Source organism: Pseudopipra pipra, chromosome W, assembly GCF_036250125.1.
Source record: "Pseudopipra pipra isolate bDixPip1 chromosome W, bDixPip1.hap1, whole genome shotgun sequence".
Lineage (NCBI taxonomy): Eukaryota > Metazoa > Chordata > Aves > Passeriformes > Pipridae > Pseudopipra > Pseudopipra pipra.
In genome coordinates, this window is record NC_087580.1 from 1,590,514 (window position 1) to 1,617,567 (window position 27,054).

The 27,054-nt window shown below is 49.9% G+C and overlaps 1 protein-coding gene and 1 long non-coding RNA gene across 2 annotated transcripts in view; one reads left to right on the forward strand and one right to left on the reverse strand.

Moving 5' to 3' along the window:
- Nucleotides 1–27,054, forward strand: part of LOC135405758 (gastrula zinc finger protein XlCGF26.1-like) — a 170,063-nt gene that overhangs the window by 100,295 nt on the left and 42,714 nt on the right.
- Nucleotides 17,114–18,481, reverse strand: LOC135405800 (uncharacterized). Its single transcript, XR_010426005.1, has 3 exons — nt 18,295–18,481; nt 17,986–18,086; nt 17,114–17,226 (listed from the first exon to the last, which is right to left on the reverse strand). It is a non-coding gene; the product is annotated as an uncharacterized LOC135405800 (long non-coding RNA).

A 27,054-nucleotide genomic window follows, 5' to 3' on the forward strand; every position in this document is an offset into this window, starting at 1 on the left:
GCCAAGGAGAGGTCACGGCCTGACGGGCTGTCCTCATCCATGGTGACGTCGCTGGCCAAGGAGAGGTCACGGCCTGACGGGCTGTCCTCGTCCATGCTGACGTCGCTGGCCAGACTGATGTCAAGACCTGGGGTGGTGTCCACATCCATGGGGACGTTGGTGTCTGGAGGGCTGCCACTGCCCAGGAGCGTCCCTGAGGGGTTGGCTGAGCCGTGCTGCGTGTCCCGCACTGGTGGGACTGGGGCCAGGGGCTTCCTGCGGCCCCGGGCCCCCCCCAGGGCATTGCCTGATGGAGGAGCAATGCCATGGCTGCTTGCCAAGGGGGCTGGTGGAGGCAGCTGAGTCCGTGTCCCTGCCGAGCAGAAGATACGGGTGGGGGTTGGAGCAGTCACTGCCCGGAGCCATTGGCACACGTGCACAGGGGAGAAGGCAGACTGGGGGGGAGGCTCGGGGCTGGGAGAGTCTCCTGGGGCACCCGCTGAACCGGCCCGGAACACAGACTGAGTGGGAGCTTGCGTGAGGGACCATCCCTGCGGGGTGAGCTGCTGTGCCACAGCCATGGGGTTGCACAGGGGACGGCAAAATGGCAGCGACGGCCCCAAGATCCTCTAAACCATCTTGCCTGAACAGAGGTGGCCCAGGCAATGCCAGGGCTGCTTGCCGTGCCGTGCTGAGCCAAGGTGCCCCAGCTGGCAGGGGGACAGGGGTGCTGTGGCTGCTGGAGGTGCCGGCAGGGCTGGAGGAGCCAGGGCAGGCCTGGAGGCTGGAGGGGTTGGGGGGCAGGGAATGCCGAGGGGCCAAGGCAGATGGGACTGCCATACCTGCTGCTGGGGCAGAGGGAGCTGGCAAGGGCTGCTGCTTCTGCCCAGGCTGTTGGCCGAGGTTGGCTGATCCTGCGAGAAAGAGCAAACGCTGGAGGTCACATGCCAGTCGGGGGGTGTCGGGCGCTCAGAGGACTGAGGAGGAGGAGAGGAAGGGGCAGGGGAGCAAGGGCTGTAACTGTCCCCGCCGTGCGTCCTGGGGCTTTCGGGCTCAGGGTCTGTCCTCACCTGTGGGGCAGGAGGTTCCGCGAGAGACCAATGGCTGCAGGAGCTGGGCTATGGCTGAGCTCCAGCTCACACAACGCTGCCACAGAGCTGACAGGGCCATGCTCAGTCAGCTTCGGCGGCCGCTCCGGTCTGTTGACGGGACCCAGGTCTGGATGCTCCTCTTGGAGCGTCTCCAGGGACGGAATGTTGGGGCTCCCATTGTCATGTCAGAGAGGCAGCAACAATGTCATAGAGGTAGCAACAATGTCATAGAGGCAGCAACAATGTCATAGAGGCAGCTTCCCTTGTTCTGCCCCACCCCCAACAGCTTTGCCAGCTCTTCATGGGGAGACAAAGGGTTAACCAAAGAGTTAGAATCACAGAATATCCTGAGCTGGAAGGGACCCACAAGGATCATCCAGTCCAACTCCCGGCCTTGCACAGGACAGCCCAGCAACCCCACCACGTGCCTGAGAGCGTTGTCCAAACGCTCCTCGAGCTCTGGCAGCCTTGGGGCCAAGACCACTGCCCTGGGGAGCCTGTTCCAGTGGCCGACCACCCTCCGGGGGAAGAAGCTTTTCCTAATATCCAACCTAACCCTCCCCCGACACAGCTCCAGCCGTTCCCTGGGGTCCTGTCCCTGGTCACACGCAGCAGAAATCGCTGCTGCCCCTTGGCAGGAAGCTGCAGCCCCCCAGGAGATCTCAGCTCAGCCTCCTCCAGGCTGAACAAAGCCAGCGACAACAGACCTCAAGCGCAAGGTCCTGCACCCGGGTCAGCCCTTGGCTGCTGGCACAGCCCTGGCACAGCATCAACTTGCAAATTTTGCAACACAACAGGGAGGACCAAGAAGGCTTGGATAGGAGAGACTGTTTACGAGGGACTGCAGTGACAGAACAAGGTGGAACGGCTTCACACTGGCAGAGGGCACGATTAGATGGGATTCTGGAAAAACATTCTTCTCTGTGAGCGTGGTGAGGACCTGGCACAGGTCGTCCAGAGAAGCCGTGGCTGCCCCGTCCCTGGAAGTGTTCGAGGCCGGCTCGGGCGGGGCTTGGAGCAACCTTGTCTAGATGAGCTTTAAGGCCCCTTCCGACACAAACTCTTCTAGGAGTCTAGGAGTCTCGAAAAACAGGGGGCACCTGCAGAAAGCAGGAGGGGAATAAAAACCTTGGCCATTCAAAGTCAAACTCTTGTTGCAGAAGGTCATAATCTCATGACTTCTCACCACTGGAAGTTAACATCGCTGGAAGCCACCTACATTGATACAAAACCACACAATGCACCCCAAACTGCCCGATGGAAGGATCCTGGAGCAGGCTCACCATCCTGGAGGCAGGGATAGGGCAGTTTCTCTGCCTCTGCCGTAAACCTGGCTGTTCTGGCCTTACACTGGAGAGTCCTTTTCTGCTCTCCATTCCATGGGAAGACAAGAGCGTGGACAACAAGAAGGGGGTTCTGTCAGGTCCCGGTCAAAGGCGCTTTAGGTGTGTGCTGCCATCTGCTGCGGTTGGAGATTTGGTCTAGGAAAGGGGGTTCTTGGGGAGTGCTCAGCATCTGGCTCCTCACGTGGAATCTTGAGGTTCAAAGCGGGCAAGGCCACATCCAAGACAGCTTCTGCCCACTTGAGCCGCTGAAGTGGTGGAGTTCTCCTGGCAGTTCTGGGCATAGTGATTGCATGTGTGTCAGTTGGCTGTTTTGGAGAAAACCTGGGCATTGAAAGAAACAGGGACAGGACCAGATTGAAAACTGTGAAACTGTTGCAGAAAGTGAGGCTGGGCAGCAAGAGCCCAACCATAAAAATGAGGGTGCTTCCCATTCCCTGGCATTCGGAGAAGGGCAAAGGGAAACAAGGAGCTCGGCCCATCAAGAAAGACTAGCTGGGCGGTGCTTTAGGAGACAGGGTGTGCAGCAAATCAGGTTGTGGGGTTAGAGCAGCGAGTGAGGGGAAAAAAGGACGTCAGACACGAAGGAAGAAGATCCCTGAAGAGGCTCAAGTCAGCTCTCCTGAGGTGCGTGTTCTGATCTTCCATGCTGCCCTGCTTCCTCCTCCCCCAGTCCTCAGCTCCACTCTTAGGAAGAAGAAAGGGTGCTTGCAAAGTTTGTAGGGTAGTCGCAGTTCGCAGTAAGAAGCAGTAAGTTACTGGTGGTTCAATTGTTGGCTACCAAGTGGTGCCCTTTGCCCAGAGACAGGGGGACCGATCAGCAGCAGAGAAGGTCTCGGGTGGCCACGTCCTCTGTTTTGAAGTGTGCTGTGGCCTCCATTTTGAAAAGCACCAGTGACCTTCCCAGCCCCCTCCGAGGGACATAATGGGGGACACAGAGCAGGCGTGTCGGGAAGCCTGTAACCCCGGCGTATGTCAGCCAGGGGAGAAACGCTGGGGAGGGAGCAGCGCTCCGGGCAAAGGGGATAAAAGGGGGCTGCGACCTCCACTGACTTGAGAGGCCTCACTGAGGTTTGTTCAGTGAACTCTCCCTTTCATTGGAATAAAAGTTTATCCTTCTTAGTTAGCTCCTCTGTCTCCTGGTATTTATGTGTTTCCCAATACCTGGAATTTCAGAAGACCACAGTCCCATGGTCTCGACAGCCAAGGCTGTCCCTTACCCTCCCATCTCCAACAAGGCCTTTCCTGTGTGTTAGTATGAGGTGGAGCAGCACGGCATTGCTTGTGAGAGGCATCACCCCCTTGGGTCGGGAAGCTGTCGCCACTGCTTTCTGGGAACCTCCGGGACTCTTTGTGCTTGGCTGTGTTGCTTTTCCAGCTGCTCTCAGGGTAGTTGAATGCCCCACGAGAGACAGGCACTGTGACTGGGAGGCAGCTTCAAGCTGCCCGTGGAGCTCTCATCCCCATCCTGCTGCTGTTCAGGAGGCCTGCGGTGTCCCCGCAGTGCCCTCCGCAGTGCCCCCATCCCCGGCCTGCCTTTTGATCCTGACCCACCAACCGCCGAGTGGCTCGCCATCCACCCCTCGACAGAGCTCCATCCATTCCAAGTGCTGCCTCCCAGAGATCTACGGATGTCGTCTCCCTGCACTTCTGTGAGGCCCTGCATTAGGGTTCCCAGCACATTCTTCCCTCTCCCTTACCGCCCCTGCCCAATGCAGCCCCGGGGCAGCCTGGGGGAGCTCTGTCTGGGGCTGCAGTGGGATGACTGGGGACATGCTGAGGTCACTGGGAGCAGCGGGAGCAGCCTTCTAAAGCCCCAGAGTGGGAGGACGGTGCCCAGGCTGTGCTTGGGGCTGTTTTCGGTGGTGGGGCCGTGTGCGTGAGTCCTGCACGGACCCATCTGTCCTGGCTCCCACGCCAAAGGGCTGCTTCCCCAGAGGAAGGGGACCTTCCATGAATGCCTGCACCTCCGGCACTGACTCAGGCCTGGAGTGCCCTTTGGGTGCCCTTGGAGCCCTTTCAGCCTTGGCGGATCTGCTTGGGACCATTTCCCGCTGCCGCCCTGCACTCCCTCCCCATTCCATGCAGACACAGACAGCTTATGCAATAAAATCTTTTAATTGATAACCACAAGAAAACGGTCATCAATATCTACATCAACACCCTCCCTCCCTCAGACTGGGATAGATCCCCAAACGATCTATCCCTCCCCCTGGGACAGATCCCCAAACGATCTGTCCCTCCCCCTGGGACAGATCCCCAAACGATCTGTCCCTCCCCCTGGGACAGATCCCCAAACGATCTATCCCTCCCCCTGGGACAGATCCCCAAACGATCTGTCCCTCCCCCGGGACAGATCCCCAAACGATCTGTCCCTCCCCCTGGGACAGATCCCCAAACGATCTGTCCCTCCCCCTGGGACAGATCCCCAAACGATCTGTCCCTCAACAACTTTCTGCCCCAGCCCGGGCTGCGGGAGCCTTGCACTTGCTCCCAGTGCTTGGCTCAGAGCCCCTCTTCCTCTTCGTGCCCCGCCTTTTCAGAGCGATGTTGCTTGGTGACATGCTGCTCTGAGGCGGTGGCAGGTTCGTGCCCGCACCCTGCTGAGGGTCCTGAGGCTTGGTGCCGCCCGCCTTGCAGTGTCCCGTGCTCAGGACGGCTCTGGAAGGCTTGGGGACACTGCGGTGAGTGGGCGGCATCTTCTTGGGCGGGCAGAGCGAGGCGTTCTTGGGCTGGGGGCTGGTGCCACTGGTGCCAGCATGGTCCGTGGGCATGGGGACGCTGCTGCGACCATCCTGGCTGGTGCCCACGGCTCCCTGGGAGCAATCCAAGTGGCTCCGAGTCCCTTCCAGCAGGACCTTGCCACGCAGCACAGGCTCACTGGCTGGAGTCACCCCAGGGGCCCCGATGGCTTGGCCGTGGAGTGGGCCTGGGTGGCTGGCAGTGCTGTGACTGGGCAGGGAGATGTCACCCCTCGGGAAGGTGTCCTCATCCATGGGGACATCGCTGCTCAGCGAGATGTCACAGCTCGCAACGTGATCACTGCCTGGGCGGGAGCCACCATCCATGGGGTCGTCAGTGGCCAGCGAGAGGTCACGGCCTGACGGGCTGTCCTCGTCCATGGTGACATCGCTGGCCAAGGAGAGGTCACGGCCTGACGGGCTGTCTTCATCCATGGTGACGTCGCTGGCCAAGGAGAGGTCACGGCCTGATGGGCTGTCCTCATCCATGGTGACGTCGCTGGCCAAGGAGAGGTCACGGCCTGACGGGCTGTCCTCGTCCATGCTGACGTCGCTGGCCAAGGAGAGGTCACGGCCTGACGGGCTGTCCTCGTCCATGCTGACGTCGCTGGCCAGACTGATGTCAAGACCTGGGGTGGTGTCCACATCCATGGGGACGCTGGTGTCTGGAGGGCTGCCACTGCCCAGGAGCGTCCCTGAGGGGTTGGCTGAGCCGTGCTGCGTGTCCCGCACTGGTGGGACTGGGGCCAGGGGCTTCCTGCGGCCCCGGGCCCCCCCCAGGGCATTGCCTGATGGAGGAGCAATGCCATGGCTGCTTGCCAAGGGGGCTGGTGGAGGCAGCTGAGTCCGTGTCCCTGCCGAGCAGAAGATACGGGTGGGGGTTGGAGCAGTCACTGCCCGGAGCCATTGGCACACGTGCACAGGGGAGAAGGCAGACTGGGGGGGAGGCTCGGGGCTGGGAGAGTCTCCTGGGGCACCCGCTGAGCCGGCCCGGAACACAGACTGAGTGGGAGCTTGCGTGAGGGACCATCCCTGCGGGGTGAGCTGCTGTGCCACAGCCATGGGGTTGCACAGGGGACGGCAAAATGGCAGCGACGGCCCCAAGATCCTCTAAACCATCTTGCCTGAACAGAGGTGGCCCAGGCAATGCCAGGGCTGCTTGCCGTGCCGTGCTGAGCCAAGGTGCCCCAGCTGGCAGGGGGACAGGGGTGCTGTGGCTGCTGGAGGTGCCGGCAGGGCTGGAGGAGCCAGGGCAGGCCTGGAGGCTGGAGGGGCTGGGGGGCAGGGAATGCCGAGGGGCCAAGGCAGATGGGACTGCCATACCTGCTGCTGGGGCAGAGGGAGCTGGCAAGGGCTGCTGCTTCTGCCCAGGCTGTTGGCCGAGGTTGGCTGATCCTGCGAGAAAGAGCAAACGCTGGAGGTCACATGCCAGTCGGGGGGTGTCGGGCACTCAGAGGACTGAGGAGGAGGAGAGGAAGGGGCAGGGGAGCAAGGGCTGTAACTGTCCCCGCCGTGCGTCCTGGGGCTTTCGGGCTCAGGGTCTGTCCTCACCTGTGGGGCAGGAGGTTCCGCGAGAGACCAATGGCTGCAGGAGCTGGGCTATGGCTGAGCTCCAGCTCACACAACGCTGCCACAGAGCTGACAGGGCCATGCTCAGTCAGCTTCGGCGGCCGCTCCGGTCTGTTGACGGGACCCAGGTCTGGATGCTCCTCTTGGAGCGTCTCCAGGGACGGAATGTTGGGGCTCCCATTGTCATGTCAGAGAGGCAGCAACAATGTCATAGAGGTAGCAACAATGTCATAGAGGCAGCAACAATGTCATAGAGGCAGCTTCCCTTGTTCTGCCCCACCCCCAACAGCTTTACCAGCTCTTCATGGGGAGACAAAGGGTTAACCAAAGAGTTAGAATCACAGAATATCCTGAGCTGGAAGGGACCCACAAGGATCATCCAGTCCAACTCCCGGCCTTGCACAGGACAGCCCAGCAACCCCACCACGTGCCTGAGAGCGTTGTCCAAACGCTCCTCGAGCTCTGGCAGCCTTGGGGCCAAGACCACTGCCCTGGGGAGCCTGTTCCAGTGGCCGACCACCCTCCGGGGGAAGAAGCTTTTCCTAATATCCAACCTAACCCTTCCCCGACACAGCTCCAGCCGTTCCCTGGGGTCCTGTCCCTGGTCACACGCAGCAGAAATCGCTGCTGCCCCTTGGCAGGAAGCTGCAGCCCCCCAGGAGATCTCAGCTCAGCCTCCTCCAGGCTGAACAAAGCCAGCGACAACAGACCTCAAGCGCAAGGTCCTGCACCCGGGTCAGCCCTTGGCTGCTGGCACAGCCCTGGCACAGCATCAACTTGCAAATTTTGCAACACAACAGGGAGGACCAAGAAGGCTTGGATAGGAGAGACTGTTTACGAGGGACTGCAGTGACAGAACAAGGTGGAACGGCTTCACACTGGCAGAGGGCACGATTAGATGGGATTCTGGAAAAACATTCTTCTCTGTGAGCGTGGTGAGGACCTGGCACAGGTCGTCCAGAGAAGCCGTGGCTGCCCCGTCCCTGGAAGTGTTCGAGGTCGGCTCGGGCGGGGCTTGGAGCAACCTTGTCTAGATGAGCTTTAAGGTCCCTTCCGACACAAACTCTTCTAGGAGTCTAGGAGTGTTGCGGACGACGGGAAAGTATCACACGATCACAGTATTGATCATGACTAATCCAACTTTATTGCTGTAAGCTCCATGCTTATAAAGGTTAATAATTAGGCTCATTAATATTCCAAATACAAGCTCATCATTGGCTCCTAATTACCTAAGTTCTATTTGCGCAAATGCTGCCTCTTTCTCATGGCTATAGTTACTTTATTTACTATTTGCTACTTTCTCTACCTTTCCCATCCTGTTGCTCTAATTTTTCTATCACGTATGCAGTTTCTTAAACAATACAGCTTCACAGCAGACAATGCAGCCTTGCAGTTTCTTAAACAATACAGCTTCACAGCAGACAATGCAGCCTTGCAGTTTCTTAAACAAAGCAGTTTCACAAACACACTAATCAGTGACCTTCTAATAGTTTTCTTGCTTTAGCGTGAGACCAGCGGTATAGAATCTTTAATGTGTCCTCTCTCTACCAACCAGGTTTCTGCAATATCTTCTACACTTCCCCCGCTCTGTTTAGACAATGTTAAAAACACGTCACTCATTGCCTTTGTTAGCATGCTTTGAATGCATTTAAAAGCACAAGGAACAATGCATAAAGCAGCCAGCAGTATTAGTAAAAGCGAAATTGCTTGTTTAGTGATCTCCGCAAGCCATGGTCCTAAACCTAATTTTGCTAGCCATCCCCTAATGGGATCTTTTTGAACTTCAAAGTCATTCAGGTGACTTTGCATTTCTCTGAGTTTCTGGTAGATGGACTGAGAGTGATCAGAGAGATTCATACAACACATGCCTTCAAATTCTTCACATCCATGCCCCTGAGCCAGCAATAGAAAATCTATGGCTGCTCTGTTTTGTAAAACAGCATGCCTTATTTCATCAGAGTCATGAGCCAATTCTCCCAGAATTTTCGAAGTTCTATTCATTTGATTTCTTGCCCAACAAGCTGTTCTTTGGACAAGAACCAGGCTCTTGAGCATCAATTTGTAACACACGCTCTCGACCCTTTTTTTATCAGGGTTGCCAACATTTCAATTTTTTGTAAAAGTGTTTTAGGCTGTTGTATGCTAGTTGATAACCATTCTAAAACCCCTATATCCTCCCCCGTTTCTGTTTGTGATTGTGTAATAGCACCCAAAATGTATCGTTTGTCAGCCCAAAAGGTAAGTTCTAAAGGTAATTCCCATTGTCTTCTCCGAACACGGCCCTGAGTGACACAATCTAAAATTTGTTGGAGTATGAGTTGTTGGTGCTTTGTGACAGTAATTTTGGTTGTTGGGTCTGTTCCTTTTAATAGGGGTCGCAATTCAGCTAAAAGGTCAGCAGGGATTCCCACAACAGGGCGTAACCACTGTAAATCCCCAAGAAGTTTTTGTGCATCATTCACAGTGCGCAATTTTGATTGAAATACCAATTTCTGTGGGATAACAGCATGTCGAGAGATAGTCCACCCCAAATATCTCCATGGTTCTGTCGTTTGAATTTTTTCATCTGCTATTATTAACTTATATTGTTCCAAATGTCTGCGAATTATTTGTATTTGTTCGGGTACAAACTCCTCAGGCTGGCAAAACAATATATCATCCATATAGTGATAGATTATGCAGTCAGGCCATCTTCTTCGCAAGGCTTGTAAGGCAGTATCCACATATAGTTGACACAAAGTTGGACTGTTCCTCATCCCTTGTGGTAATACTGTCCATTCAAATCGTTGGTCAGGTCTTTCTCTGTTAATAGCAGGTAATGTAAAAGCAAAACGTTTAGTATCCCGAGGGTGCAATTGAATTGTAAAGAAACAATCCTTTAAGTCTACAATCAGTAAGGACCAATCCATGGGAAGCATTGCAGGATTTGGTAGTCCAGGTTGTAAAGCCCCCATGGCTTCCATTTGTGAGTTAACTGCTCTTAGATCATGCAATAATCGATATTTTCCAGACTTTTTCTTTATTACAAATATAGGTGTATTCCAGGGACTAGTAGAAAGTTTTAAGTGTCCTTGATCAATTTGTTCTTGTATTAATTCATGAGCAGCTTCCAAGCTTTCCCGTTTTAAAGGCCATTGCTTAACCCATACTGGAGTATCAACAATCCAAGTAATAGGAATTGGGAAAGACCAAGCAATGGCTATTCCCCCAAAGGGTAATCATTGGAGAGTTTCATCCCAATTTGTGTCAAAACATCTCTCCCGATTAAGCATTGTACTGTTGGTGGAAGCTGCACAACAGACAGGACAGCACTGGCCACACGACCTTCCACCTCGATGTTCACAGTAGGAGTCCGCATAGCAATTGAGGCACCCCCAATGCCAGTCACAGTTGTAGTAGCAGGTTGCAGAGGCCAGTGTCCAGGCCAACAATGAGGAGCTATTATACTGGAATCAGCTCCTGAATCTAGTAAAGCATCCAGTGTTTTTGTTTGATCTTTCCATATAATTGTAACTTTATGTTTTGGCCTCTCACTTAAATCCAGTGTCAGTAAGGTAAGTCCCCTTGTAGAACCAAATCCACGATCTCCACGTTGCATCAGTTGTCGGTCGTTGGTTAAAGGTTTTGCTAACTGTGGCAGGGGTATTAATTGAGCAATACGTTGTCCTTTAGGAATCTTTAAAGGTGGAAAAATAGTATGTGCCATAACCATTATCTGTCCAGTGTAGTCAGCATCAATTAATCCAGGCAGTACAAATAATCCAGCAAGGCTAGCCGACGATCTGCCAATCAGCAATGCACCAAACACTTGTTTGTTTATTATTAAAGGTCCATAAATCCCGGTGGGAATCTTTTGAGGTTGGGTGGATAACAAAGTAACTTCTACTGCTGTTGCCAAATCCAATCCGAGGCTGCCGGCTGTGGCAGGTTGTAATCCGAAAGCATTGGCTGAGGCTGTGGTTGTAGCAGGTTGCAGCTGTTCTCCTGTCCGTGGAATGGATTGTTCGGTGAAAAGTTGCTGGCTGGGGTTATCTGTGCTGCAGCGACGACTTGTGTCTTGGCGCGGCCACTGCTGTATCTCGCGCTCCGCCGTGAGTTTCCCGAACGGCTCCGACAAACAGAAGTGTTGTGGGTGGAGTTCTGACACTGCTGGCACCAAATTCCTGTTGCTCGGCACTCCCTTCTGAAGTGTCCAGTAGCTCCGCATCGATAACACTTTGATCGAGTTTTTCCATCTGTGGAGTTATTAGCCTTTCCCTGGAGGGGTGCAAGAGCTGCTAACACTTGAATTTGGGAATTTTGAGCCTGTTCTTTAAGCTCCTTAACTAAGTCCTGAGTCTGTTCTTTAAGCCCTTTAGTAAAATCCTGAATAGCATTGACTAAAAATGCATTCTCTCCTGTTGGTATTTGCAATACTTTGTCTAATAATTCTTCTATAGTCCAATAAGGACCCAATGTATTTATTACTTGTTTAACCATTGAGTTAGCATTTTGCAAAACACACTGCTTTAGCATGGTTCCCTTCATATAATCTGGGACCCCAGCTTTTGTGATAGCAGCTGTTAACTTGTCAACATATTCACCAAAAGATTCATTCCTTCCCTGTTTTAAGCTCATATATAATGGCACTCCTCCTGGCTCCTTGACCCTATTTAATGCTTTCCTTACAAGGTCCATGGCCTCTCTAATTTTATCTGCCCCAATGTGTACTTGTGCTTCGGTTCGTGAATATGGACCTGTTCCCATTAGTTCGTCTGCTGTAACGCCGTGTAAAGGATCCCCCGGTTGCCTGATCACAGCAACACTTTCATTAACATATGCTTGCCAATAAGCATTAAACAAAAGTTGCTGATGTTCTGTAAGTATCATTCTCGAAATGGAACGGAGATCTGAGGGTAGTAAAAGTTGAGTGGCCCAGAAATAATCTAACATTTGTTTAACAGGTTCTCCATGCAAACCAAATTCACTTACAGTGCTCCGCAGTTGTGCCAAAAGTTTCCAATCTAATGGAGTTATAGTGGCATTTAGCCCTCCCCCTGGCATTTGATTATAAATAACTGGAAATGCCATGCCCTCTGCCCCCTGCAATTCTTCTGACAGGCAATGTTTAGCAATCGCTGCCCATGTATCTCTCCTCTCCTTGGCTATGGCCCCCGCCGGGTCAGTGCTTGCCCCAGGGACAGGTATCACAGCATCTAAAGCAGGAGGAGGGGGTGCTGGTGGCTCCAGCAATGGATCAGCGTTATTGCTTAAAGGTTCTGCAGGGGCAGGAGGGTCAGGAGGGGTTGCAGAAGGGGGAGCCATATTTTCATTAGGAGGGGGGGCAGACGGCTGTGCTGGGAGCATAACTGATTGAAATGCAGGGGGAGTCGGGGAAATAGAGAACCAGTCTCTGTTGTGTTGCTGCATACCTCGAGCTTGCTCAGCAGCTCGTTTCTCTGCCTCATGCTGTAACAATGTATCATTCACAACTTTCCAAAACTTTCCCAGCTTTTTTGCAACTTTATCCTCTTCTAGAATGGCTTCACATATTTTATCTCCAAACTTTCGCCACTCTTCTAAAGAATGCACGGTATGCGGGTTGATAAAACACCCTTTTGCATACCCAAAAGCAAGCAATCCTGGTAATTCCTTTTTTAAATCTATATCTTTAATACCCTTTTTCTGCAAAAATTCAGAAAATAAACTATATGTTGCTTCCCTTTCCATTTTTTACCTATTTTTAGCGCGCTCTTGCAGCCTCCAGGGTCCGGCAGCACGTACGGTGGAACTCGTCCCAAGTGACGCTTTAAGGATCCGAAGTTGCAGTTGCCCACTTTTTGATCCGGGTCCGAAGTCGCAAATTCTGCCAACTTTTTGACCAGTTCCAGGTCCAAGTCACTCCTCAATTTGACTTTTTGACCAGCCTCGCTGCTAAGGCTCCGACACTATGCCATCCCAACCGTGGATTCCCCCGTTTCTTTAAATTATCACGTCGGAGGTCACCATTTGTTGCGGACGACGGGAAAGTATCACACGATCACAGTATTGATCATGACTAATCCAACTTTATTGCTGTAAGCTCCATGCTTATAAAGGTTAATAATTAGGCTCATTAATATTCCAAATACAAGCTCATCATTGGCTCCTAATTACCTAAGTTCTATTTGCGCAAATGCTGCCTCTTTCTCATGGCTATAGTTACTTTATTTACTATTTGCTACTTTCTCTACCTTTCCCATCCTGTTGCTCTAATTTTTCTATCACGTATGCAGTTTCTTAAACAATACAGCTTCACAGCAGACAATGCAGCCTTGCAGTTTCTTAGACAAAGCAGTTTCACAAACACACTGATCAGTGACCTTCTAATAGTTTTCTTGCTTTAGTGTGAGACCAGCGGTATAGAATCTTTAATGTGTCCTCTCTCTACCAACCAGGTTTCTGCAATATCTTCTACACTGGGCATTAGTATAAAATGGGAAATCTAATTCTTGTCCCATGTAGTGAGAAAGTTAGGTTTGATTCTTCAGTAGAAATTTCCTTATAATAAACTTACTAACGATAAAGTAAGGACAGGCAGCAGATTTTAAAGATCTTTGAAAATCATATCTTGACTAATACCTGAATTGCACTCTTGGGACATGAGTGGAAAAGAGACAAGGAAAGGAAAATGGATCTGCCTGAGGCCACAGTCCCATGGAGAGCTCAGCCCTGCACTTGGCCACTAGAGCTGTTCCACAGCTCATGGGCACCCCCAGAGTGGCAGCAGAGCCTCTCTGCTCTCCATAGCAGGGCCTGCCCTGGACACAAAGGTGTAAGGCCAGGGATGGGGAGGCCCAGGATGAGGGACTATGGGGATCCTGTTTCTCCAGTGAATGGGGCCTTCCATGAGGGCAGCACGCACCATAGTGGTGCCCGAGCTGAGCGCAGCACTGGGCTGCATCCGGACCTTCAACCTGCCCAGGGAGTCCTGGAGCCCCAGGATGGAATGTTGCCAGTAGAAGGCATAGCCCATTCCTGGGGAGCTTTGTCAGTGAACAATTATATTGAAGCAATTCTATTAAAGCTAGCAAAACAGTTATTAAGAGATTAGATCTTATTAGAGATCGATGTTACTCACTCCTACCAACAACCGTGGGCAAATCTATTTTGCTCAGCCTTGAGGAGTGACCTTGAGGGGCTTCCCCACTCAAAGGAAGGATCTTCAAACACCTTAGGGAGGTATGCTAGAAGTCCTTGGCATGCAAAAGTGGGACTGGACTTTTATTGTATAAAGTGATTGACTATCAGTCATATACATCTTTAGATGATGTGTTTTCAGGCTTCCTCAGTAATTTTACTTAACTTTCCTAATTAATTTTTTGAAGTACTCTTATTTTCCACCCTGTGATACCCCACTATAGCCAGCATTTAGTAAGGTTTTATCATAAGCTTCTACAGTGGGAATGCAGCTCGGGAAAATTACTGCAACTTTGAGTTTTGTTAAAAAAACTATAATCAACCTTGATATGCTTCAATGATCTCAGACCTGGGGAAGAGAGATATTGCTGAAATGGGACACAAGGAATGCAGAATTTATGTACCAAAAGGACATAAATTTTGCAGAACCCTGAGACAAAGAAGGAACTAACAAAGACAATTTGGCAATTGTACTGAAACCCTGTCTATCTGGGAGAAATAATGAAAGCACCTAAAACATGGACTAATAGCATGAGAGGCAAGAAATCAATAACTAAGATAGAATACTAATTAATGAACTGAATTATGCCATTTATAGCCCATGAACATTAATTTCTTTGTTTGGTAAAATGTGTAAATTGTGAAAAGTTTTGAACTTGCACGCGCATCTTTAGAGGAGTGATCCCCCATGAAATAAAGTATTACCTGCTTCCTAGTACTAAAAATAGTATTTGAGAGTTTGATTTATCCTGCCTGACATTTTGGGCTCCAGTAGTGGGTCTGATAGTTTGGCCAAGCTGGTCTCAGCATTCTTCAACACTAAAAACAGCAGACCCTCCTTGCTCACTCCTATCAGTGATCAGCAGACCATCCTTGCTCAAGCCATCACTGACAAGTCATAAACAAGACACAGCTGGAGCTGCTATATCCCTGCTTAGGCAGAGCATCCAGCTCCAGCTGGCACAGCTGCCCTGAGCAACACTTGACTGGCACTCCGTCACTTTACACTAGAAAAGCCCTGTTCCCAGATTTTAATGGGAGGGACTTCTAACAGCTCCGTCTTGGAGTGTGTGTGGGGATTCCTCCCTTGGGTGGGGACAGCCATCAAGGTTACTCCTTGAGCCTGAGAGAAAGCGATTTGCCCATGGCCCTTGGCAGGGGTACCATCAATCTCTACTTAATATTTGTTTTCTTAGCTTTAATATAATTGCTTCAACACTGCTTCCAAATACTGCACTATGTTTGTAGCTAAAATTATCTACAACGTGGAATAAATAATTCTGATTACAGTATTTTAGTATTTCTTATTTTATTATTTTAATAACATTTCTTATAACATTACTATCTATTGCTGAATATATATAACATGTAATAATGTATTATAAAGTATTACTTCTCTCTATATTTCTATATGATATTTCTATATATATTTCTATATTTCTAGATATACTTCTCTCTATATATATTCTATATTACCATATATATGTCTATATTTCTAATAATATTTCTATATTATTATAACTCTCATCTTCTTAGCTAAATCATTCACTCAGGTCTGAGAAGGCGTGTCGAAAACAAGGATGCCTTGGCTAATAAACGCAGTGCTAGTCTTCCATTCTGCTTGAGCCAGGGCCACAATCCAACACCATCATTGCCAGAGTGCCCTGAATGCTTGTCTGACGTGAATCTCTGGGGCGTGGAAACCCTCCTCTTCTTCTCTGAAGGGCGGTAGTCTGTGTACTGCACAATCTCTACTTAATTTTTTTTTCTTAGCTTTAATATAATTGCTTCAACACTGCTTCCAAATACTGCACTATGTTTCTAGCTATGATTATCTACAATGTGCAATAAATAACTCTGCTTAAAGTATTTTAGTATTTACTATTTTATTATTTTAATAATGTTTATTATACTATTACTATCTATTGCTGAAGATATATAACATGTAACAATGTATTATAAAATATTACTTCTATATATATTTCTATATTATATTTCTTTATATATTTCTATATTTCTATATATATTTCTCTATATATATTCTATATTTCTATATATATTTCTATATTTCTCTCTATATATATTCTATATTTCTATATATATTTCTATATATTTATTCTATATTTCTAAATATATTTCTATATTTCTAATGACATTTCTATATTACTGTAACTCTCATCTACTTAGATAAATCATTCACTTATGTCTGAGAAGGCGTGTCGAAAACAAGGATGCCTTGGCTAATAAACGCAGTGCTAGTCTTCCGTTCTGCTTGAGCCAGGGCCATAATCCAACGCCATCATTGCCAGAGTGCCCTGAATGCTTGTCTGACGTGAATCTCTGGGGCGTGGAAACCCTCCTCTTCTTCTCTGAAGGGCGGTAGTCTGTGTGCTGCCCAAACTGGCTGTGGCAATCACAGCCCCGCCATGTTGATCTTCTCTGCTCTCTCTGCCTCTGTCGGGTTTGCTCCCGAGCAGCCCGGAGCATGAGAGCCTGCTTGGAGCTGGCTTTGGAGGGCCCTGGAACTGCAGTATTCACTAAGACTTGGTCACAACGTGGAGGACTTGTTCTCTCCCTCTTTCTCTTCCGCAGGGAGCGGTCATAGTCTGTGTACGGCACAAACCGGCTGCCAAGGTTGTAAGTTCCCCGCACAGATCTGCTTGGCTCCCTCTGCCTCAGCAAGGTTTGCTCCTGAGCAGCCCTGGGAGCGGGAGCCCACCGGCAGATCCTCTTGGAAGGCCTTGCAGCTGTGCTATCCCTAGGACCACGGTCACGACTTGGAGGACCAGTTCTTCTCTCTGAAGCGTCCTCATAGTCTGTGGTGTCCCCAGACCAGCTGCGGAGATCCCTGCCCCACAGAGGGAATCTGCTCCGGGACCGCTCCCTGCCAGTGTCCTTCATGCCCTGCAAAGAGAGCTGTGGAGAGTTCCTGCCCTTTTCTCCTGAAAGGATCAGAGCAGTGGGGAACCCCTACAAGTTCTGGGACAGGACAGTTTGGGGCCTCCAAAAGGCTCTTTTGGAGGGCTACTAAGACCAAAAGGCCAGAGGCGCACAAAAGGAATGGATCCAGGTGGGATGCTTTGAGAGGGAGCAGCGTTGTGGCTGTGAAGAAAGGTGCGGTGTGTGAGGGGCAAAAGAGAAATGCTGAGATCCCAGAAAGAAATCCACTCTTCCTCTGATGCCCTGACCCATGACCCCAAAGTTACCTTAGTCCTACCAGTCAGAGCCTGTGGTCCAACAGAGCCCGCCTGCTTGCTGCTGGCCACACACTGACTGAGGAAGGAAGGGGCATGTGATGGTGCCAGTGAGGAAGAAGGCCTTTCTCCAATTCTCAGATCAGAGCATCTGGAGAAAAACAAAAGAGTGATCTCAGTTTAGAGCTGTTGTTGCAACCTCCTCTGGGGTTCAGTCATTTTCTCAGAGAGGCTTCTATGACAGAGAGAAGACTTAACCAAGGACACTAATGGGAAACTCAGCTAGGGTCTTCCCACCAAGTTTGCCTCTGTCCCAACAAAAACCTCATCTCTATACCTCCCACAGCCTCCATTTCCTAAATTCACAGACTTGTTCGGGTTGCAAGGGACCTTTAACTTTATCTTGTTCCACCCCGCTGTGGTGGGCAGGAACACCCTCCACTATTCCAAGGTTTCTCCAAGCCCTGTCCAACCTGGCCTTGAACACTTCCAGGGATGGGGCCCCCACAGATGCTGTGGCAACCTGTGCCAGTGTCTCAGCACCCTTACAGCAAAGAATTCCTTCCCAATATCTAGTGTAAACCTGCCCTCTGTTAGCTGAAAACTGATAGCCTTCATCCTGTCACTACATTCCCTGACAAATGGTGCCTCCCCATCTTTCCTGGAGGTTCTCTTTAAGTCCTCTTATCTACAAGAGTCAACATCAGAGACCAGGCAAGTAGCAGATTCCATCCGGGCCGCAGCCTGAAGCCCAGTAAAGGACAGACACGGAGTAGTTCAGATTTGACAGCACTGAATGATGCAGGTAGTAATTTCATTTGATGAGAAAAACCCTCAGGAAGGTGAGAAGCACAACTGCAAATGAGGCAAAGGAAATGTATTCTGAACATATTTGAATCCTGGTTATTACCTGGCATAGAACAGCAGGTAGGCTTGCTGCCTGAGAACTGTGTCAATGGAACACAGCTGCACAGATTCATCGTCCATCCGGTACCACAATCCATTGCTGGCCTGTAAAAAAAAGGCAAGGATCTCTCCATGGTTTCTCTCCAAAAACACAGGTAGGAAACTGCCAAACCGAGAGCATGTCAAAACAAATGCAGTCCAGCCACTAAGGAGGCCTTCTGCCCCAAAACTTTGGCTGTCAGTAACACTGACAGGAAAGTTTATCTTCCCCAGCACACATTTTTCCCCATTGGGAAGGAAGTTGCTCTTTTACCTTTGTGTAGCAGAAATAGTGTCCTCCATGACAGCTGACACCACTGTGCACCAGGACAGCATATAAGGAGTAGAGGAGTGCTTCTCCATCTGCCTGAGACATGTATGGGCGAAGATCCAAGTACTCCGGATACTCTACAACCTATGGAGAGACCAAGAGGGCTCAGAAATGACCCTGGTCTGTGACATGAAATAGCCTACCAAGGGCAGGGGCCAGTCCAGGGGTATCAATCCATCTCTGGGGCTCATGAGCACTTGGTTTTCCATAAAGCAACATAACATCGTTTGGGTGGCAGGAAACCCTTCTCAGTCAAAGCAGCCCTATCAGAGCACAGTGCTTGCCTGTCTTCCCACAGGAACTTTCCACTCCCCAGAAGGGACCCCAAAAAACCCAACACAAGCAGCTTGTGACAAGCATACTGCTTTAGGAAATCTGCTTCTTGAAGAGAAAGCTGCACACCAATAGTGTACACACCTTGCTGATCTTGCCACCAGTGAAGCAGTCAAACCTCTTCAGACACACAGTGAGAACCTTGGGTGCACAGTGGACAGTGAACCTCTTAGTGGCGGCAACATTCTTCTCACACCTTGAAACCAAGCACAGAGCACAGCGCTGAAATGCACCCTATCTTCCACCAAGGCAGTCAGACAACCTTTCTTGTCTCCTGCATCCTTATGCTATTTTAAGGCAATTCGGTGCCATATTTCAAAAAAACAAACAAACAAACAAACAAACAAACAAAGAAAAAACCCCAACCCCCCTCCCCCAAAAAAACAGACAAACAAAACTGTGTCTCATCAGTGTGCAGTAAACTTCCACGAGAAGATGACTTCTGCTCAATGACTTGTAGCCCCCTCACACAGAGTCTCGTGTTAATATGTTGTTAGTAATCATCTTACTTGCTACATTTAAAGCAGTTTTCACCATCCAGGTGCTCCGGTGTTACAAAGTCCTCCAGAGCTGCAGTGAGGGATGAGGCTGCCTGGAGAATTGAGAAATCGGTGCACTGAGCTACAGCAAATGCCCTGGCCCAAACATTTTCCAGGAGCTGACAAGAAAACCCCTGTAGCTGATGCTGAGCAGACCCGCCATGAATCTGCAAGCTGTATCCAGAAGGAGCCAGAAAGAGAGTGTGGTGCTGAACATTTCCCCTGTCCCAGAGGTTCTCAGGGGCAATCAAGAGCTCCCTCTCTCTATCACCTGCCATTGAGCTACTGATGTTATGTAGGGTCATCAGTAGTGAAAACAATCCAACCCATCAGCCTGGAAGCCAGACAGGTGTTGAAGGAGGGCAAAGGAAAGAAGGATGAGGCTATGTCAAGGGTGCAGAGCGCAGAATGGGTGCTTGTCCAGCTTCAAGCCAGCACCTACAGAGAGACCAGTGCCATGGCCTCTGCAGGAGGACAACATCCGTTCCCCTTCCCATCCACCACCAAGACCTCTTGTGTTCACAGTATATGCTTTCAGGACAAATGTGTTGACTCTGAAAAGCCTTGCCATGTCTTGAAGCACAACTGCAAAACCTCTTACTTTGATATCCAAGGGGACATCCAGGAAGGCCTCATAGGAATCAGAAATGGCTTTGCAGCTGAAGCAGATGACTGGAAGGAAAAATCAAAATGCCGAGCAATGGTGAGCTGAACGATGGTACTGCTTTGTGCTCATTGTACCTGTCCTGCTAGTCCCAGGGCCAGCTGTTGGGCACAGGCAGACAGAAGGGCACAGGCAGTGCCAAGGAGAGCAGCTGTTGTAGAAACATACCTCTGGATCTCAGAAAGCCTCCAAATATTTGATGGACAATGGTAGTAGATTGAGATGATATGTCCAAGCTGGAAACAAGTCGTAAGACAGAGCATTACTTCCTCCAAGCCCCGGCTGTAGGTTTTCCTTGATGAGGCCACATCAAGGAGTCCAAAGGGCTCAGAACTTTGTAAAGGTAACTTGCTTGTGCTTACTCGTTGCTTGCACTCAGACAAGCTCTCTGCATGGCATTGACAGTACAGCATAAGAAGTCATGGGCATCTTCCTCCCTGCCAAGCTGAAAATGTTCTCCTATGACTAAGAAACAGGAAGTTAGTAGTTGTCTCCTACAGGAAGGGAAGAAAACCTGTCAAAGAACCTGAAATCACATACATCTGAAAGCCCTGAGAACAGCCCAAGGCAGGATGGCACTGACTGAATGCAGGACCTTGTTAACATGCGCTTCCATGATGCACATCATGCAGAAGCCTTGTTGGCGACCTGAGGAGGGAGGGAGAGAAGGTCCTCTGGTTAGCAAAATATCCCTAGTGGTGGAATACTCCTCTCCTTCCACTCCCACTCCAGTGCAATATGCCACTCCTCCCAGTGTTTCAACAAGCACGGCACGTTTTAGTGCATAGAAAATGTTCTTCAGAGAAATGCTAAACTGAGGTTTTAACTTGCAGGAATAGAGACCCAGAGCTAGAAAGATGTGCCTTCATGAAGAATAAGACAGCTGGATAGGACAGGTGGCTCCTGAGTGTACAAAGAACACAAGTTCTGGGGCTGACAAAGGGCTGCTTTTCTCCTAAATCAAATTTCAGGTTCTGGGAATCCTTGGGATTTGATGAACAGATTCACAGGGAGATGTCCCTAAGAGTACTCACAGGTCTGGCTGTGCTCCCAGGAGAGCAGATAGTTGGCCAGTGGCGGGGTGTATGTCAGGCATTGCAGGACAGCATTAAGGAAGCATGTGTTGCCCACATTGAGGAGTCCTGCTCCAGCACTCTGTCTTTGCTGCCAGACCATGCAAATCTTCTCTGGGGGAAAGAGGATCCTTTGTGGCGGAGTCATTCCCTCGGCAATGACTGCAGGGAAATTCCATTTGGAAAGAGATGAAATGAGGCACAAAGGCATATTTAAACAGTGAGGTCTCTACAGGAGCACTCAGGACCATCTGCTTCAACTGCCAACCCAACAACATCAGGGGAAGCTTAAACAGTGCCATTTAAATTTACTGTTTTGGAAAAATCCATTCCCCTCTTTACGTTGCTGAGAGTCCAACAAACCCACAATCTGGTTTCTGGGCTGCAGGCTACCTTCCTTTCTCAGTAGAGTTCTAGACTGGGTTATCAGTGAAGCCATCCCTTTTCCTGATTGTAACTTGTTGAAAACAAGGAAATACTGAGCACGGAAGGTAACCCAAAGGATGGCAGACCTCTCTACGAGCAATGGCAGCTTTCAAAGTCTTGTACCTAGTGTCAGAGGAGCGACAAAAGGTGTTTTCCTGGGTCTAATTGTAAACACGGCGGTCAGTTTGACTGCTCTCAGGAAACACCCCAGAGATCACTCTAGGTTGTGAGCACATCATTCTGGGATTTGACCACCAGCCATGTCAGTTGTCTGTGGCAGTTCACAAAGTCCAAACCTGCTGGTGAAGCTATTACTCACAGGAGTCGTTCCCTGCTGTGGCCATTGCCTCTCTCAGGAAGAGAGTGCAATGCTTTAGATGACCAAGGATGTCTTTCTCTCCAGAAAGAGAACAGCAGCAATCCCGTCACCTAGTTGCAAAGAAATTACTGTAGCTCACCGAAAGTATCAAAACTCTAAATAAACGCAGAACGGCATCCCCCACCAAGTCTTTCAGTGGTGCTCGTAACTGCTGCTGAGCTGCAGCTCACGCCCTTATGATCAGGCGCGGGGCACCAACTCACAGCGGGTTCAAAGGCCCTTTTGAAATGCTCCAATGGACGTTACCTTCTCTGAAGAGGCCCTGCTGCTCTCCTGACACTGCTTCAGCAACAGAGCCCTCTGGCTTTCCCACCTCCTAGGAGTGACCTTCTTTCAGCCACTACTTTAACTGCTGCCTTTGCTGCTCTCCTTTTTCTGCCTCCCTCCCTCCCACAGCAATCAAGGTGGGCTGAGCCCATCCCCTCAGACTACAGTCACCTCCCTGCTTACCTATCCTAGGCTATGGAAAAAAAACCAAGAATCAGCAAACTGGAATTCTAGCCTAGGTCATACCTGGCCAGCCTCTAAAAGTTGTAACAGCTCAGCCTACAGCTAGGAAGGTATAAATCAGCCTATACTTTTATCCCATATACCCTGCTCTATGATCTGGGCCAAAAGTCAAAGCATTACCTTTGAAAGAGGAGGAAAGTTGAGGAGAAATGGTCAGTAAGCAATAAACCATCCAAAAAAGGCAGGCACACAAGTAGCAAAGGAAGGAGCTGAGTTATCCCGAAGGCCAACTCTGTCCAACTGATTTTCGTTGGCGCGCTCCTCAGGACACCGGATGGGTGCCACATCTCTGCCCCTTTGTGACATGGGGTCACATGGAACCCCATGGAACCCCATGGAACCACATGGTTCTTGGGCACAGGAACCCACATGGCACGTCCGCCAGGTGGAAGCCACTGGACCTCCCCCCGTGCTGGTGGCAAAGGGCTCGTCATCCTCTGACAGAGCTCCCACACCTTCCGTGAGCCACACGGCCTGAGGAGTAAAAGCCTGCTCAGGGCTGTGACTGAGCCAGGTCACAGCTTTTCTGGCCCCCAAGACGCTGAGGGTTTCACTGCCACTTCTATCAGGGAGACTCTTAGCAAAGCACCTGGACTCTTATGGGTTCATTTCCAATTAATTTCATCTGCCCCCAGGGTACAACCATGGGCTGACCCTGAACTGGGACTGCCAAAGGAACCCTTCAGAGGCTGCGCTGGGAGGACCTTGGCTGGCTGCTGGCCCCCGCCCAGCTGCTGTCTTGTCCTCAAGCTCTGAAAACGTTCCTGGATGGCTTTTTAGCAGCTTCCCATTTACTCCTGCCGCTAGGGTTGGTCAGGTTTTGATCAGCCGCAGCTTTAGCCAGACTCCCACTCTGGATGGTGAGGGCACGCGCGTGTTAGGCGGAGCTATCCCCTGCACGTCCGGCGCCGAAATAAACAAATACCGGCTTAATAGCACCTGTGGCTGTTGAGTTTTACTGCTGTTGCCTTTTCCTGGCATCAATGGATAGGGACAGTTTTGTCCCTGCTGCACTTGGCCTATGTTGTTTTGGGCTTGTTGGAAATCATAAAACTTTTCTAATTTTTTTAGTGTTCCTAATTAACTTTTTGATTAGTTGTTTTTAACACACATCATAGGCGGTGCGTTCAGCCTTAAATCAACTTTAGCCAGCATGGAGTAAAAATTGTCATAAGCTCCTTTGGGAGAACACAGCCTGGGAAAAGTACTAAAACTGTAAGTTTTGTTGAAGTTAACCCTGTTATGCTTCAGTGGAGAAAGCCTGTCAGAGAAAGATGTCCTGTTGAAGGAGGAGATCTGGAACACAAGATTTATGGAGTACAAGGACTTTCTGCAGAAACCAGCAGCTAAAGAAGAAGACTAACAAAGGCTCAGCATTTGTGTCAGAAAATCCCTAGGGGAGGGAAAATATACAAAAAAGATTAAAGATACGAAGTTATTACAGTAGAAAGGGAGAAATTAATAACCAATCCCACATAGAATACTAATTAATGAAAGGGAGTGAGTGATGTAATTTGGAAGCAATGAACATTCCTGTGCCCAGGAACCATGTGGTTCCATGTGGTTCCATGGGGTTCCATGTGACCCCATGTCACAAAGGGGCAGAGATGTGACACCCATCTGGTATCCTGAGGAGCGCGCCAACGAAAATCAGTTGGACAGAGTTGGCCTTCGGGATAACTCAGCTCCTTCCTTTGCTACTTGTGTGCCTGCCTTTTTTGGATGGTTTATTGTTTACTGACCATTTCTCCTCAACTTTCCTCCTCTTTCAAAGGTAATGCTTTGACTTTTGGCCCAGATCATAGAGCAGGGTATATGGGATAAAAGTATAGGCTGATTTATACCTTCCTAGCTGTAGGCTGAGCTGTTACAACTTTTAGAGGCTGGCCAGGTATGACCTAGGCTAGAATTCCAGTTTGCTGATTCTTGGTTTTTTTTCCATAGCCTAGGATAGGCAAGCAGGGAGGTGACTGTAGTCTGAGGGGATGGGCTCAGCCCACCTTGATTGCTGTGGGAGGGAGGGAGGCAGAAAAAGGAGAGCAGCAAAGGCAGCAGTTAAAGTAGTGGCTGAAAGACGGTCACTCCTAGGAGGTGGGAAAGCCAGAGGGCTCTGTTGCTGAAGCAGTGTCAGGAGAGCAGCAGGGCCTCTTCAGAGAAGGTAACGTCCATTGGAGCATTTCAAAAGGGCCTTTGAACCCGCTGTGAGTTGGTGCCCCGCGCCTGATCATAAGGGCGTGAGCTGCAGCTCAGCAGCAGTTACGAGCACCACTGAAAGACTTGGTGGGGGATGCCGTTCTGCGTTTATTTAGAGTTTTGATACTTTCGGTGAGCTACAGTAATTTCTTTGCAACTAGGTGACGGGATTGGTGCTGTTCTCTTTCTGGAGAGAAAGACATCCTTGGTCATCTAAAGCATTGCACTCTCTTCCTGAGAGAGGCAATGGCCACAGCAGGGAACGACTCCTGTGAGTAATAGCTTCACCAGCAGGTTTGGACTTTGTGAACTGCCACAGACAACTGACATGGCTGGGGGTCAAATCCCAGAATGATGTGCTCCCAACCTAGAGTGATCTCTGGGATGTTTCCTGAGAGCAGTCAAACTGACCCCCGTGTTTACAATTCGACCCAGGAAAACACCTTTTGTCGCTCCTCTGACACTAGGTATAAGACTTTGAAAGCTGCCATTGCTCGTAGAGAGGTCTGCCATCCTTTGGGTTACCTTCCGTGCTCAGTATTTCCTTGTTTTCAACAAGTTACAATCAGGAAAAGGGATGGCTTCACTGATAACCCAGTCTAGAACTCTACTGAGAAAGGAAGGTAGCCTGCGGCCCAGAAACCAGATTGTGGGTTTGTTGGACTCTCAGCAACGTAAACAGGGGAATGGATTTTTCCAAAACAGTAAATTTAAATGGCACTGTTTAAGCTTCCCCTGATGTTGTTGGGTTGGCAGTTGAAGCAGATGGTCCTGAGTGCTCCTGTAGAGACCTCACTGTTTAAATATGCCTTTGTGCCTCATTTCATCTCTTTTCAAATGGAATTTCCCTGCAGTCATTGCCGAGGGAATGACTCCGCCACAAAGGATCCTCTTTCCCCCAGAGAAGATTTGCATGGTCTGGCAGCAAAGACAGAGTGCTGGAGCAGGACTCCTCAATGTGGGCAACACATGCTTCCTTAATGCTGTCCTGCAATGCCTGACATACACCCCGCCGCTGGCCAACTATCTGCTCTCCCGGGAGCACAGCCAGGCCTGTGAGTACTCTTAGGGACATCTCCCTGTGAATCTGTTCATCAAATCCCAAGGATTCCCAGAACCTGAAATTTGATTTAGGAGAAAAGCAGCCCTTTGTCAGCCCCAGAACTTGTGTTCTTTGTACACTCAGGAGCCACCTGTCCTGTCCAGCTGTCTTATTCTTCATGAAGGCACATCTTTCTAGCTCTGGGTCTCTATTCCTGCAAGTTAAAACCTCAGTTTAGCATTCCTCTGAAGAACATTTTCTATGCACTAAAACGTCCCCTGCTTGCTGAAACACTGGGAGGAGTGGCATATTGCACTGGAGTGGGAGTGGAAGAAGAGGAGTATTCCACCACTAGGGATATTTTGCTAACCAGAGGACCTTCTCTCCCTCCCTCCTCAGGTCGCCAACAAGGCTTCTGCATGATGTGCATCATGGAAGCGCATGTTAACAAGGTCCTGCGTTCAGTCAGTGCCATCCTGCCTTTGGCTGTTCTCAGGGGTTTCAGATGTATGTGATTTCAGGTTCTTTGACAGGTTTTCTTCCCTTCCTGTAGGAGACAACTACTAACTTCCTGTTTCTTAGTCATAGGAGAACATTTTCAGCTTGGCAGGGAGGAAGATGCCCATGACTTCTTATGCTGTACTGTCAATGCCATGCAGAGAGCTTGTCTGAGTGCAAGCAACGAGTAAGCACAAGCAAGTTACCTTTACAAAGTTCTGAGCCCTTTGGACTCCTTGATGTGGCCTCATCAAGGAAAACCTACAGCCGGGGCTTGGAGGAAGTAATGCTCTGTCTTACGACTTGTTTCCAGCTTGGACATATCATCTCAATCTACTACCATTGTCCATCAAATATTTGGAGGCTTTCTGAGATCCAGAGGTATGTTTCTACAACAGCTGCTCTCCTTGGCACTGCCTGTGCCCTTCTGTCTGCCTGTGCCCAACAGCTGGCCCTGGGACTAGCAGGACAGGTACAATGAGCACAAAGCAGTACCATCGTTCAGCTCACCATTGCTCGGCATTTTGATTTTTCCTTCCAGTCATCTGCTTCAGCTGCAAAGCCATTTCTGATTCCTATGAGGCCTTCCTGGATGTCCCCTTGGATATCAAAGTAAGAGGTTTTGCAGTTGTGCTTCAAGACATGGCAAGGCTTTTCAGAGTCAACACATTTGTCCTGAAAGCATATACTGTGAACACAAGAGGTCTTGGTGGTGGATGGGAAGGGGAACGGATGTTGTCCTCCTGCAGAGGCCATGGCACTGGTCTCTCTGTAGGTGCTGGCTTGAAGCTGGACAAGCACCCATTCTGCGCTCTGCACCCTTGACATAGCCTCATCCTTCTTTCCTTTGCCCTCCTTCAACACCTGTCTGGCTTCCAGGCTGATGGGTTGGATTGTTTTCACTACTGATGACCCTACATAACATCAGTAGCTCAATGGCAGGTGATAGAGAGAGGGAGCTCTTGATTGCCCCTGAGAACCTCTGGGACAGGGGAAATGTTCAGCACCACACTCTCTTTCTGGCTCCTTCTGGATACAGCTTGCAG